Raw genomic sequence first — 16,643 nt, forward strand, 5'->3', positions numbered from 1 at the left:
GCTTTAAAGAAAAAATTTGGGTTAGGTTACCGCATTGTCTTCCTCCTGGCTCTGCTCCTTTTTTTTTTTAACTGCAACAACTTTAATATACGCTATTGGAGCTGGAATTACCGCGGCTGCTGGCACCAGACTTGCCCTCCAATGGATCCTCGTTAAAGGAACATCAAGCGGACACTTCTTATAAGAGACATTTTTAGATACATTTGATACATTTGCTACATTGTCTTTAGATGACCAAAAATACATCCATATGGCATAGAATAGAAAACCATTATAAACAGAACAGTGCGCTTATTCACGTTATTATTTTTGCTTTCACAGGAACTTTCAACCAACAACCTACTAAAGTAATCAAAAAGGAAGTACACCATTTTATCTTTTTATACATATATGAATGGCACTCATTTCTTTTTTCTGTGTAGATGGATAACTGCTCCCATTGCAATTAAACCGCTAACAACACGCTGGCTTGCTGTGGCCGACGTGTCAACGAGCGGTGCATAGAAAAATTTTGGGTTAGGTTACCGCGCCTACAGTACCGTACCATTGTCCATACTGTAGAGCGAGAATAAAACCCTATAATGCGGATGAACCGTTCATGTTGTCGAGTAGAGGCTACGAGTTCGCGTTTTACACGCGAACTGCATGGCTCCCCCCTAAACCGTAGGTAAGACATGTTATTATGTTTTACAGATGCTACGTTTCTGGCAAAACCGGGAAACCCACTTAGTAGGAAATTTTCCGCTCCAACAGTGGCGTAGAAAAATCTGTTTTAGACGAAAACTACTCTTCAGAATATTATCTTTTACAATTTGTGTATGACCGGTGGCTATTCAACACTGTGTCAGGCGCAATTCCATCTTCTGCTAGGTCAAGGCGCTCAGCCGCAACTTCTTTAGATACAAAAACTTTCTCTATAGAATATTGGCGTTGGCACCATCGTTTTTTTAGTGGAAGCACTGCAACAATACGGATATTCTACGTTGTTCATCACTATAAGCCCTTTCGAGTGGACCTTCCCCATGGGCACAGTGGTTACGTCAATCTCGAGATCTTTCTGGCAAAGGACCTACGGGACTTGCTATCCTCGAAACTCTCAACATTGTCCACATCTTAGAACAAACAGTTCGTGGATCTCTTTGTGGATCCAACACTAATCGGTGGACGGACAACGTGTTTACTTATCTATAAGAAACCGTTGCAATGTTGAGAACTTTTTCCATCGGATCGAATTTCAAGGCAGGGGTACCGCCCACCAGCATCTTTTGGTTTGGCTTAAGAGTCTTTAGCAAGCAGACTAGGGGAGACATTCCGTGGTTAGATGCGGAGACTGCTTACTTAGTCAATGACCTTCAGCCCAGCCACAAAGATGCCTTCCCATAATGCAATGAGAGAACCTTAGTTGAAACTAATCAGAACGGCGAGGAAATGCTTTCCTTGTACCACCTCAAGACGCATTTTCTCGAAACATTCGAGCTTATATAAGCACAATCCTTCCGTTCCTCAAATGCAAAATGGATGTCCAACATTCTGATAAGAAATCTATGGTGCTAAGGTACGTCACCTCATACGTCTCAAAATTCCATAACCAACAAACCTCAGAATCATTGTATTCTAGACACGTTACTCCTGCCATGGCTGGCTTCCGTCATGTGTCAGATTTAAAACCACTCGAACCAGAGATGGTTGTCACTCTCTCGTCTTTAAAGCCCGCCTGGACCAACAACCCCACAAAACATTACATTCCTCCGCGTCCAAGTAACGTTGACAAAAGTGTTTTTGTAACAAAATACATTAATAGGGGCCAGGATATCCAGAACTATAGTTTGCTCCAATGGCTAAGGACGCACGATACTAACAAAAGTGTTCCCACTCCTTACTAAAGGAAAACAGCCCTTGTCGGGGTTAAGTACGTGTCAGTTTTCAATCCTTGCTTCTTTTTTCAACACTTATTTTTGAATGTACCTTCCAAGAATGTCAGTGAACTTAGACATCCAAACCATGACAGCATTCCGGAACAGTTCAAGTATTGTGCAGCGGCCCTAGCATTGCAACCAGACTATGGAACGATGATGTTGCAATTGCCACTTTATTTCGAGAACAGGGCAATAAAGAGTATTATGTAGACAATGTCTTGTCGTTTCTACATATTACGAGGCAAATGTACCATCTCTGGCAAGTACAAGTTCTCCGTAATGAGGATTTCGTAAATAGGCCAACTCATAATGACTTCACGCTTAATGCCGAGCAACAAGTGTGCTGAATAAGCTGAAGTCATTTCTTGGTTTACGATCTCGCCATTATGGAACAGTTTTTGCAACTGTACAGCCACAACCCCAAGTAAATTATGATGATGAAGAAATCGCCGACGACGATCCACAACCTCCACTGAGAACACCACCTATCATTTAATAGAAGGATGACGAAGATCATTCATTGAATGATTGGACCAAACTGCTGTCAATCATAGGTGAGCCTGGTACTGGCAAAACGCATTGCATTAAACGTTCGAAGTAAATATGGAGGAGTTAAAATCTGTGTAGGACACCACAACACCGAGAGCATCGAAGCTAAGAGAATTCGTGGCCAGGGAAGAAATGAGTAAGCTTAAAATCCTTGGAAAAAAGCTTAACACACGTAACAAGTAAGAGTTCTCCAAGGAAGATTTAGTAGATTTTTTAGAGCTGGTTTCCGAAGAAGGAGAAATCAGTCAGGTTGTGGATGACCTGTACCACCTTGGAGCTAAAATGTGGCTCTTAGGAGCACATTTCAAAGTTATAGCAGAGTTTTTCAGAAACCCCTTGAAATACGCAGAAATGTTTGTTTATCAAGGAATTCTTGTAATTCCCCTTTATATTTTTCTGTTAGAACATTGTTCAATGTTAGAATTTACGAGATACTGATTTTTATCACTAAAAAAGTCATATTATGCTCTAGTGTTTATTTACTGAATAATTATACTTTTTTCTCTAAAAAAAACAAATACTTTCTCCAATGAAAAATCTTATATAAAGAACTGAATTGAAAAAGTTCATTGTAATTAAATGGTCAATATCATATTTCTCACGTACTAACTTATTCAATCACGTTTAGGGAAACCTATTAAATAATACAATAAATTTTGGATAGAACTGTATTCACATACAGTGATTTTTAGTATTGCACTGCTCTGATTTCCTTTGTCAAAGAACTCTGCAAGGGTTAGAGTCATCACACCCCTTCGGGGATGATCTAGAAGGCTCATAGAAGGTACTCTGGTGTGTGTATCGTCAAAATGTGTTTGGTGGCTGGGATTGACTAGCCATGAAACGTGTTTTACGGAATACATTTCAAGGTCGCTTCTTTGGCCAGACTATGAATGATTATGACATGCGAAGTTTTTCGACATTGACCTATATCGGTTGACACGAATTGCGATGACAGAGAACGACTCCCCAGTTTACTCTTCCTGTAGGGCGTTTGAGCAGTGTCAAGCTAAACTTCGTTGCTTATGTTGCGGGGCTATAGTTTCACGGAACATCGTTATCATTTAAGAAAATTGAAACAAATGAGATGTACAAGTTATAATGACGTTTCAATTAAGAAAGTCCGAACTGAAAAATTGCAAAAGCTTTTTATTAGATGAATCGTCAAGTGGATTTTTCTGTTGTTCATGGAAAAGAAAAGTCATGTTCAACATGTATTACATTACGTAACCACATATTTTAATTTTTAGAAATATTGCCATGGATACATTTTAAGTGATAACAAACGAGTAAACTACTTTTCCCATTTCCCCCACTATTTTCTCCGACCATACAAAGGGCAAACCCGGGTCAGATTGGGCGAGTTCAGCAAAGCGCTGAATACACGATATTGTGAATGGCTGTTAAGGCCAGGCGTGGCGCTTTCTGAGCTCGCCCAATGTGTCAACGAAAATATGGACATAATTAACAATACAGACATCTTACAAAATATCGAACGGATTACTGACAAAATACAACCTTTAAGACAGACGCTTAAAAACTTGGACACAACGGACAAGCAGTCATCGGCGACTGCAAATGACATATACGATATTATGTCATTTATCACTAGACAATACTCTAGAAGTGGCCATGCAAGCCTCTTTCGGGATATATCAAGTAATTTCCATAGTATTTTTCTTTAATTATAATAAACAGAACCAAAATACGATAACATTTCCAAACAAAAAAATCACTATCATTGATTGTCAAAATTACGATATCCACCTAATAGAAATGACATTATTCATGACAAATTTGAAATAAATATAAATGAATGTTTATACAAATATTGTAATTTTTAAAATTTTGAATATCTTGTATATATCTAGTAAATTATCGAATTTTGAATATCTTGTATATATCTAGTAAATTATCGAATTTTTAATATCTTGTATATATCTAGTAAATTATCGAATTTTGAATATCTTGTATTATCTAGTATTTTTCTTAATTATAATAATAACAATTTTCAATTCAGATATATATATATATGACTGTGGATAGTACTATATAATTGAACAAAAATAAAAGTTTAAGTAAGACAAAGCCACCATGGAGAATCACCCGTGTGATTGCACGAAGAACGACTCCTTAGTTGACTCTTCGTGAAGGGTGTTTGAGCAGTGTTAGGCTAAACTTCGTTGATTATGTTGCGGGGCCATGGTTTCACGGCACATCGTTGCATTTATGTAATTGAAACAAATGAGATATACGAGCTTTAAAGAAAAAATTTGGGTTAGGTTACCGCATTGTCTTCCTCCTGGCTCTGCTCCTTTTTTTTTTTAACTGCAACAACTTTAATATACGCTATTGGAGCTGGAATTACCGCGGCTGCTGGCACCAGACTTGCCCTCCAATGGATCCTCGTTAAAGGAACATCAAGCGGACACTTCTTATAAGAGACATTTTTAGATACATTTGATACATTTGCTACATTGTCTTTAGATGACCAAAAATACATCCATATGGCATAGAATAGAAAACCATTATAAACAGAACAGTGCGCTTATTCACGTTATTATTTTTGCTTTCACAGGAACTTTCAACCAACAACCTACTAAAGTAATCAAAAAGGAAGTACACCATTTTATCTTTTTATACATATATGAATGGCACTCATTTCTTTTTTCTGTGTAGATGGATAACTGCTCCCATTGCAATTAAACCGCTAACAACACGCTGGCTTGCTGTGGCCGACGTGTCAACGAGCGGTGCATAGAAAAATTTTGGGTTAGGTTACCGCGCCTACAGTACCGTACCATTGTCCATACTGTAGAGCGAGAATAAAACCCTATAATGCGGATGAACCGTTCATGTTGTCGAGTAGAGGCTACGAGTTCGCGTTTTACACGCGAACTGCATGGCTCCCCCCTAAACCGTAGGTAAGACATGTTATTATGTTTTACAGATGCTACGTTTCTGGCAAAACCGGGAAACCCACTTAGTAGGAAATTTTCCGCTCCAACAGTGGCGTAGAAAAATCTGTTTTAGACGAAAACTACTCTTCAGAATATTATCTTTTACAATTTGTGTATGACCGGTGGCTATTCAACACTGTGTCAGGCGCAATTCCATCTTCTGCTAGGTCAAGGCGCTCAGCCGCAACTTCTTTAGATACAAAAACTTTCTCTATAGAATATTGGCGTTGGCACCATCGTTTTTTTAGTGGAAGCACTGCAACAATACGGATATTCTACGTTGTTCATCACTATAAGCCCTTTCGAGTGGACCTTCCCCATGGGCACAGTGGTTACGTCAATCTCGAGATCTTTCTGGCAAAGGACCTACGGGACTTGCTATCCTCGAAACTCTCAACATTGTCCACATCTTAGAACAAACAGTTCGTGGATCTCTTTGTGGATCCAACACTAATCGGTGGACGGACAACGTGTTTACTTATCTATAAGAAACCGTTGCAATGTTGAGAACTTTTTCCATCGGATCGAATTTCAAGGCAGGGGTACCGCCCACCAGCATCTTTTGGTTTGGCTTAAGAGTCTTTAGCAAGCAGACTAGGGGAGACATTCCGTGGTTAGATGCGGAGACTGCTTACTTAGTCAATGACCTTCAGCCCAGCCACAAAGATGCCTTCCCATAATGCAATGAGAGAACCTTAGTTGAAACTAATCAGAACGGCGAGGAAATGCTTTCCTTGTACCACCTCAAGACGCATTTTCTCGAAACATTCGAGCTTATATAAGCACAATCCTTCCGTTCCTCAAATGCAAAATGGATGTCCAACATTCTGATAAGAAATCTATGGTGCTAAGGTACGTCACCTCATACGTCTCAAAATTCCATAACCAACAAACCTCAGAATCATTGTATTCTAGACACGTTACTCCTGCCATGGCTGGCTTCCGTCATGTGTCAGATTTAAAACCACTCGAACCAGAGATGGTTGTCACTCTCTCGTCTTTAAAGCCCGCCTGGACCAACAACCCCACAAAACATTACATTCCTCCGCGTCCAAGTAACGTTGACAAAAGTGTTTTTGTAACAAAATACATTAATAGGGGCCAGGATATCCAGAACTATAGTTTGCTCCAATGGCTAAGGACGCACGATACTAACAAAAGTGTTCCCACTCCTTACTAAAGGAAAACAGCCCTTGTCGGGGTTAAGTACGTGTCAGTTTTCAATCCTTGCTTCTTTTTTCAACACTTATTTTTGAATGTACCTTCCAAGAATGTCAGTGAACTTAGACATCCAAACCATGACAGCATTCCGGAACAGTTCAAGTATTGTGCAGCGGCCCTAGCATTGCAACCAGACTATGGAACGATGATGTTGCAATTGCCACTTTATTTCGAGAACAGGGCAATAAAGAGTATTATGTAGACAATGTCTTGTCGTTTCTACATATTACGAGGCAAATGTACCATCTCTGGCAAGTACAAGTTCTCCGTAATGAGGATTTCGTAAATAGGCCAACTCATAATGACTTCACGCTTAATGCCGAGCAACAAGTGTGCTGAATAAGCTGAAGTCATTTCTTGGTTTACGATCTCGCCATTATGGAACAGTTTTTGCAACTGTACAGCCACAACCCCAAGTAAATTATGATGATGAAGAAATCGCCGACGACGATCCACAACCTCCACTGAGAACACCACCTATCATTTAATAGAAGGATGACGAAGATCATTCATTGAATGATTGGACCAAACTGCTGTCAATCATAGGTGAGCCTGGTACTGGCAAAACGCATTGCATTAAACGTTCGAAGTAAATATGGAGGAGTTAAAATCTGTGTAGGACACCACAACACCGAGAGCATCGAAGCTAAGAGAATTCGTGGCCAGGGAAGAAATGAGTAAGCTTAAAATCCTTGGAAAAAAGCTTAACACACGTAACAAGTAAGAGTTCTCCAAGGAAAATGTAGTAGATTTTGTAGAGCTGGTTTCCGAAGAAGGAGAAATCAGTCAGGTTGTGGATGACCTGTACCACCTTGGAGCTAAAATGTGGCTCTTAGGAGCACATTTCAAAGTTATAGCAGAGTTTTTCAGAAACCCCTTGAAATACGCAGAAATGTTTGTTTATCAAGGAATTCTTGTAATTCCCCTTTATATTTTTCTGTTAGAACATTGTTCAATGTTAGAATTTACGAGATACTGATTTTTATCACTAAAAAAGTCATATTATGCTCTAGTGTTTATTTACTGAATAATTATACTTTTTTCTCTAAAAAAACAAATACTTTCTCCAATGAAAAATCTTATATAAAGAATTGAATTGAAAAAGTTCATTGTAATTAAATGGTCAATATCATATTTCTCACGTACTAACTTATTCAATCACGTTTAGGGAAACCTATTAAATAATACAATAAATTTTGGATAGAACCGTATTCACATACAGTGATTTTTAGTATTGCACTGCTCTGATTTCCTTTGTCAAAGAACTCTGCAAGGGTTAGAGTCATCACACCCCTTCGGGGATGGTCTAGAAGGCTCATAGAAGGTACTCTGGTGTGTGTATCGTCAAAATGTGTTTGGTGGCTGGGATTGACTAGCCATGAAACGTGTTTTACGGAATACATTTCAAGGTCGCTTCTTTGGCCAGACTATGAATGATTATGACATGCAAAGTTTTTCGACATTGACCTATATCGGTTGACACGAATTGCGATGACAGAGAACGACTCCCCAGTTTACTCTTCCTGTAGGGCGTTTGAGCAGTGTCAAGCTAAACTTCGTTGCTTATGTTGCGGGGCTATAGTTTCACGGAACATCGTTATCATTTAAGAAAATTGAAACAAATGAGATGTACAAGTTATAATGACGTTTCAATTAAGAAAGTCCGAACTGAAAAATTGCAAAAGCTTTTTATTAGATGAATCGTCAAGTGGATTTTTCTGTTGTTCATGGAAAAGAAAAGTCATGTTCAACATGTATTACATTACGTAACCATATATTTTAATTTTTAGAAATATTGCCATGGATACCTTTTAAGTGATAACAAACGAGTAAACTACTTTTCCCATTTCCCCCACTATTTTCTCCGACCATACAAAGGGCAAACCCGGGTCAGATTGGGCGAGTTCAGCAAAGCGCTGAATACACGATATTGTGAATGGCTGTTAAGGCCAGGCGTGGCGCTTTCTGAGCTCGCCCAATGTGTCAACGAAAATATGGACATAATTAACAATACAGACATCTTACAAAATATCGAACGGATTACTGACAAAATACAACCTTTAAGACAGACGCTTAAAAACTTGGACCCAACGGACAAGCAGTCATCGGCGACTGCAAATGACATATACGATATTATGTCATTTATCACTAGACAATACTCTAGAAGTGGCCATGCAAGCCTCTTTCGGGATATATCAAGTAATTTCCATAGTATTTTTCTTTAATTATAATAAACAGAACCAAAATACGATAACATTTCCAAACAAAAAAATCACTATCATTGATTGTCAAAATTACGATATCCACCTAATAGAAATGACATTATTCATGACAAATTTTAAATAAATATAAATGAATGTTTATACAAATATTGTAATTTTTAAAATTTTGAATATCTTATATATATCTAGTAAATTATCGAATTTTGAACATCTTGTATATATCTAGTAAATTATCGAATTTTTAATATCTTGTATATATCTAGTAAATTATCGAATTTTTAATATCTTGTATATATCTAGTAAATTATCGAATTTTGAATATCTTGTATTATCTAGTATTTTTCTTAATTATAATAATAACAATTTTCAATTAAGATATATATATATATGACTGTGGATAGTACTATATAATTGAACAAAAATAAAAGTTTAAGTAAGACAAAGCCACCATGGAGAATCACCCGTGTGATTGCACGAAGAACGACTCCTTAGTTGACTCTTCGTGAAGGGTGTTTGAGCAGTGTTAGGCTAAACTTCGTTGATTATGTTGCGGGGGGCCATGGTTTCACGGCACATCGTTGCATTTATGTAATTGAAACAAATGAGATATACAAGCTTTAAAGAAAAATTTTGGGTTAGGTTACCGCATTGTCTTCCTCCTGGCTCTGCTCCTTTTTTTTTTTAACTGCAACAACTTTAATATACGCTATTGGAGCTGGAATTACCGCGGCTGCTGGCACCAGACTTGCCCTCCAATGGATCCTCGTTAAAGGAACATCAAGCGGACACTTCTTATAAGAGACATTTTTAGATACATTTGCTACATTGTCTTTAGATGACCAAAAATACATCCATATGGCATAGAATAGAAAACCATTATAAACAGAACAGTGCGCTTATTCACGTTATTATTTTTGCTTTCACAGGAACTTTCAACCAACAACCTACTAAAGTAATCAAAAAGGAAGTACACCATTTTATATTTTTATACATATATGAATGGCACTAATTTCTTTTTTCTGTGTAGATGGATAACTGCTCCCATTGCAATTAAACCGCTAACAACACGCTGGCTTGCTGTGGCCGACGTGTCAACGAGCGGTGCATAGAAAAATTTTGGGTTAGGTTACCGCGCCTACAGTACCGTACCATTGTCCATACTGTAGAGCCAGAATAAAACCGTATAATGCTGAAGAACCGTTTATGTTGGCTAGTAGAGGGTTAGAGTTCGTGGTCGTATTGTGACCGTTGTAAACTCGGCTAAAAAATACCATCTTGACCAATACCAGTCTTGACAGTGTGTTGGAGAAAATAGAAAAAATGGACGATTTGGCAAGCAAGTTTCGTTGCATTTTGGCATACCATTATTTAATGAATTCAACAAGCATTTTGTCGAACTGAGAGACACATCGTTATACTTTAAGAAAATTCAAACAATTGAAATACCACTCCAAGTGATAATAAAATGTCAATCATTAAAAAAGTACTTCAAATTCAAAAGGCCATTAACCAAGCATGTGTTTACTTACATAAATTTCAATTTTTTATGAGTACAGAAAGCCACCAGTACTTTTAAGGAGCTTCGGTTAAGTAAGTATAAATACTATTCATTACATAGCACGGTTATAACATTATGTATGTTGAAATAATGGACTCTTTGCAAAGTAGAAATGAATTCTGATAACAAAATGTCAAACATTAAAGGGTACTCCAAATTCAATAGGTCTATTAACCGAGAATTTGTTTACTAACATAAATTTCGATTTTTATAGAGTACAGCAAGCCTAATCTATAATCAAGATATCAATTTAGTAAGTATGATACTAGTCAAATTAATGTTATAACATTATGCCTGTTGAATTACTGGACGTTTTGCCAATTTACAAAAATGGACGGTGACGTGGACAAACACGACAACAACGAAACAGATGACGCCCCTGTTGGAGAAGAAAATCATGCGGGAGATGTGGAAACAACTAAGAACCCGAAAGACCAAGGAAAAAGAAGAAGCAGAGAACGAAGGTCAGTTGATCTACTCCCGGAATTCAGTTATTTTATTATTATTTTTTTTATTAATATTATTGAACTTTTGAACAGATCTCTTGCAAGGACGCAACTAACCCACCAACCACGAGGGGAAGACGAAACTTACTTGACATACTTGCTAACCCAGATGCACCTGTTGCTGCAACCCCTCGGCCAGCAAGTGATGTTGTTGCCGCAAATCCAAGACCAAGGACAAATGCGGCAACGGCACCACTTGCTGGTATGGACCCACAAATAGTTAATAGTGTGATCTTAGGGTTGCAACAAAAAGTGGATGATCTAAGTAGACAAAACAGACAACAAGACGTTGACCTGGACAAACAGTACAACGAATACGCCCCTGTTGGAGAAGAAAATGGGGAACCAACTGAAGAAAGTTCAAGAAAAAAGAAGAAAAAGACAAAGGCAAATTGACAGACACGCGGAATGCACTTATTTTAGTTTTTTTCTTTATTTTAAACAGATCTATTTTGAACCTTTTCGATATATTCTTTAATTATTATTTTCTTTAATTATAATAAAAGAACCAAAAAAGATAACATTCCCAAACAAAAAAAATAACTATCATTGATTGTGAAATTACGGTATCCACCTGATAAAAATGACATAATCCATGACAAATTAGAAATAAATATAAATGAATGTTTATGATTTTTAAAATTTTGAATATCATGTATATATCGAGTAAATTATCGAATCTTCAATATCTTGTATATTTCTAGAAAACTATCGAATATCTTGTATATATCTAGTAAATTAAAGTTTTTTTCTTAATTACAATAATAACAATTTTCAATAGAGATAGAAATATGACTGTGGATACTATACAATCGAAGAACAAATGTATATCTTATCTTAAATACATGGTTAAACGTATCATGTGTCTGTCATGTTAAAGTAAGACAAAGCCACCATGGAGAATCACCCCTGTTCTGCACATTAATCGAAGTTTAAAGACTACTAGTCATTTGGGGGGCTGTAACAACAATGGCTTTTTATGTATAACTAATATCATAGGACAATATATAAACGAAAGCATTGCGGACACTACATAGCTTTTATTCTGCCAATATGCCTAACAAGTCTGATATAACAATTGTGACGACTTTCGTTAAGCATTTCTGTAAGGAAAGCGGTACGAGTGTATCTTTCAACGATTTTGGAAATCTCAATACTAGCGAAAACAGAATATAAAAGTATTCACGACTTATTTAGGGAGCAAAGCAACCCGTCTCTATTTGTATTTTCTGCTCCGATGGTATTAGAAGCAATTTGGGAGGTCTGCGGGTGGGTAAAGCACCATAATAAGCCGGAGGTCATCCGATGAAGATATCATTTCCACCGCTCAACGCATTCCTTAAGCTATGATTATCACAGTATCCAAGAAAGGTGCATCAAGAATTAACGAAGCACTGGTTTCCCACCTTCTTCAAAGTAATGACTTGCTAGGTCATATCTGCATGGATGGAGGTCTTACAAAAGTCGCATATGTACAAACAAAGAGTGGCAACAAACTTTGAAGCTAACAAATAAGAGAATAGTTTATGTACATCCCGTTTCTTTGCTTCAAGATACACAGCAAGACGATACTGTGTGTACGAGAATAATCACCTCATATTCATAATGCAATCTTGTCCATGTCACAGCAGGTGTATACTGCTTTTTTGTATCACCCAATTATTAGTTTGTAAAGCAAACACTCTCTCAAGACACTGTCCATGCTTTTTTAAAGTCGATAAAACATGCAAAAAGTGGTTTGTGGCTTGATTTATAAGAGTCAATTAGGGTTTTTAGTACTAATAAATGGTCGGTCGACTGATAATGGTCGGCCGATCTGATATCTATTTAAGATTTTATATTTTTCCAGAAATTCTGGTATGTAACCACCAACTGGGGAATTTGGATTGACCTTACTGTCATGGCTTACTTGATCATTTCGTGGTAATGAGGTGAAGATAGCTAGTGTATGAAGACATGTGGTAAACATTGTGCTTTTCATAAGATTTTTTAAGAAAAATTATTATATCGCTAAACGATATAAAGGAAATCGGAGCAGTGGAATACTGAGAATGCCTGAGTGGGAATATGGTAATAGCAGTATATAAACACTGGGATTATTCAATTTAAGTGTCTGCTAAATGTTATATTTTGACTTGAAGTACATAAGAGACAATTGTGAAATCGGTGAATATTCGGTAAATAGAAATTGAGTTGATCAAAATGAAAACTGTATTGAGCAGCTGAATATAGCAATGTCTAGATTAACCTCTATATGTTAAAAGGTTTTGACGACGCTAATGAACCTTTGCTCATTTTATTATTTTCAGAAAATGCGAAAACACAAGTTTTGTAATGGAATTCAGAAATATTTTTTGGGTAATCTTGCAAAGTAATCAGATAATTAATAACGTTACAATCGACATAATGATTTAAGTGAAGCACATGGTTTAAATTAATAATTCACCTACCAGTTTCAACGTATGTTTCCTATTTGATTTCTGTGTCTTTCAATGTACATAGAGCTTTTCTGAAATAATATGACAACAACAGCTTTATGTAAGTTAAACATTTGACAATTTTGAGATTTAAACAGTTAAAAAAACACAATTGACTGGATTCTTGAGAAAAGATCATGGACAAAGGATAACTCAGCAGTGCAAACCTAAACTTATGATATTGCATTGAAATGTTTTTACAGAAGCGATTTCTTGTAGGTTGATGAATATCACTTTTACTTCACAATGTATAAAAAAGTCCATTAATTATTAATTATTATTAAATATTAATTATTACATAATGTTATGACTGAGATTTGTACAATGGTACTTACTTAATTGAAGTCTACAGTGTCCTGGGTCACGCTGTTGTCTTGTATCAGGAATATCTGAAGAATCAAGAAATTTACAGGTAAAAACATGCTTAGACTTAGACTAGCAGTAATGTTTGTACCAGCGTTAGTTTGGTTGACATTTTGTTGGCACATAAGGTGGCTTTCGAAGCGATATATTCTAATAACTTATATGGTTATATGGATATGTGGTTACCTAGTGCACTAATTGTTAACTATTTTCATTAGCGTTGAATATGCCATAATTTTTTTTTTTAAATTGGTACTCAATAATTACTTGCTGAAACTGGGGTTCATGAGATCCCTGATAAGCTTGCTGTTTTAGAAAAACTAGAGCAAATTATAATAGCACAAAGAATTGGTTTTGAGAAAATGTACCAGTAATGTACCAGTTATGTCATATTTTTTCCTGCTTAGTCGATTTAACTTGGCGCCCAATACTGCCAGAAAGCTAGCATCTGGAAAAATATAAAATACAGTATGTTCTTGCCTAGTTATTGTGAGGCAGCCATGCTGTTCTTGGCGGAAATGGGAACGGCATTCCAAGCCACAACAAGGCAGCATGTTTTCGACGGGCAAATTACAGTGTTGGAATTTGTTATCCATCTACACAGAAAATATTTTTTTAAATGAGTGGCATTCATACATGTATATAAGACTATGTACTTACATTTGTAGTGCTTGTAGATTCTTTTTTTGGCTGTGAAAGAAAATAACTATATCAGTTGTAATACAGCGCATTGTGTCGTTTGAATTTCTTTAGTTATTATTATTTTGAACGTGTCATATGAATGTATTTCATTTAATAAAATAGTTATTGGTATGTTTCAGCTTGGACTTGCTTAATCGAAACTTGCAAATGTGCATGTTCTATGAAATCTCGAAACGATAGCCACACAACATAAGCAACAAAGTTGAGCTTAACACTGCTCAAACACCCTTCACAAAGAGTCAACTAGGGATTCCTTTTCCATGGTCCCAATTTGTGTACCAACTGATAAAACGGTCAATTTCAAAACTTCACCTGTCTTAATCATCCATAGCCTGGCCAAAGAAGTGACTTTGAAATTTATACCGTAAAACCCGTCCATGGCTAGTTAACCCCAGCCACCTACTGTAACGCATCTCCACAATACACATCCCAGAGTACCTTCTATGGAAATTCTAGACCATCCCCGAAGGGTATGATCACCCTGACTAACTAATTACTGACAAAGGAAATCAGGGAAGTGCAATACTAAAAGTCGCTTAGTGTGGAGAAACCTGATCACCAAGAAATGATTATAACACCCAACACATTAGATGATGACGAAGATGAAGACGAAATTGTTACTGCCACAATTACAGAATTTAAGGGGATTGAAAAGTTTGAGAAATTCAACAGATGTTCCAGATGTCAAAAGAAAACCTGCCAACAAACAACAACCAGAGTTCACGCAGCCATGCATCTAGTTATAAGGTATTGGCACCTCTTCTCGTCCACTTTAACTTTGAAATGTATTTGTGGAGAGAATTTCAAGTCAAAGATGAATATTTTGTGTTGTTGAGCTTCTTCCATGTTATAGTAATTGTGTAGACTATCCTCGCAAGTTTGTTTTTTGACTGTGAAAAATCAAAGTAAATACCAACACTGAACCTATTCTTGTGCACTCAGAACCTATTCTCGTTCGTTTGGAAAATTTGTTTCATTTTAGCTTAAATACCACAGACAATAATCTGTGATAAATGTAATTTTCAAAACTGCCATTCAATCCTAATTGAAGCTTCATTTGGCTCAGTACCAAGCAATTCAAATCTGACATTACACATGGGTGTCACGCTGCATGGGGAAACTTTGAAACACTCAGATTTGTTTGGAATTCGAGTGGTCAGGAATATGTAGGTACTGTGACAGCCGTGATAGAGGCCAACACGATGAAAGCTAGCATGAAACCGAGGCTGAATCAAAGGCCAAAAAGAACCCTGGGACATCAACAATTGAATGGCGGATTTACCGAGCAATTTTCATCAAGATCGGTAAATGTTGGAAATTTTTATGGAATTTTTTCGTTCTTGTGTAGTGCAATCCAACACAATTTTTTGTATGTTATTTTACGGTGCATAAGATAAAAATTTTCTAAGCTAAGCAAAATAATTAACATTCGTGAAAAGCTTTAGAAAGCATGTTTTACCTACGTTGTTTCTTCGACCCGATGTGTCACTTTCTGCTTGTTCTTTATTGCTTACTAAATATTTGACATTATTTCCATGTGGTTGAGAATAGGTCCTGGACAAGATTAGGTGCCAATACCTAAAAACAACCCAAAAATATCACGTATTTTAGCTAATATAAAAGAGACATTGATTGATGAAAAATAATGTTTGCAAAAGCTATTCTATTTGAAAAACAGCAAAGCGCATTGACAATTGTTAACACAAACCGAGCAAATATTGCATATTAAAGTGTACGAAATAAGTCGTTAACAAATCAACCAATTTACACAGGTTTTACCCATACTTAATAGCACTTGAAATTCTAACCCTGAAGAAAACCTTCCCTAATGAGATGAGATTTGTCCGCAAGAGACACCTCTTTCATCATTTGTAAGTTTATGTCCATCCTGACTTAACTTTTCATGGATAATAGTACCTTTATCTAAATAGTGACTTCTTAGGAGTCTTCTATCATCTGTGGCACAAGCTTGAAGCCAAAGCAAAGCCTGAGTTCCTTGGAGTCCATTTAAAATATCCAAAGGGTTTTAAACTCGCTCACGGTGTACGTGTAAGTCCGAAAATATCGCTTGGGTTTTTCGAACTCTTGTTCAAAATGGCGGGAAAGTGAGTAAGAGTATATGGAGTATCCGCTGACCAAATATTCGTTACCAGTCCTTTGCCTTTCTCC

General features: G+C 36.8%; 1 long non-coding RNA gene across 4 annotated transcripts; it reads right to left on the reverse strand.

The window, feature by feature from the left end:
* Nucleotides 1-415: 415 nt before the first annotated feature.
* LOC116607890 lies at nt 416-16,610 on the reverse strand. Of its 4 annotated transcripts, none has more exons than XR_007307470.1 (5): nt 16,392-16,610; nt 15,938-16,052; nt 14,433-14,462; nt 13,745-13,798; nt 416-13,441 (listed from the first exon to the last, which is right to left on the reverse strand). It is a non-coding gene; the product is annotated as an uncharacterized LOC116607890 (long non-coding RNA). The 4 variants fall into 4 exon arrangements; XR_007307469.1 differs by having other exon boundaries at nt 15,934-16,052; XR_007307472.1 differs by lacking the exon at nt 14,433-14,462 and having other exon boundaries at nt 16,392-16,609.
* Between the last annotated feature and the right edge of the window lie 33 nt (nt 16,611-16,643).

The sequence above is a fragment of the Nematostella vectensis genome, chromosome 4 (genome assembly GCF_932526225.1).
Source record: "Nematostella vectensis chromosome 4, jaNemVect1.1, whole genome shotgun sequence".
Taxonomy (NCBI): domain Eukaryota; kingdom Metazoa; phylum Cnidaria; class Anthozoa; order Actiniaria; family Edwardsiidae; genus Nematostella; species Nematostella vectensis.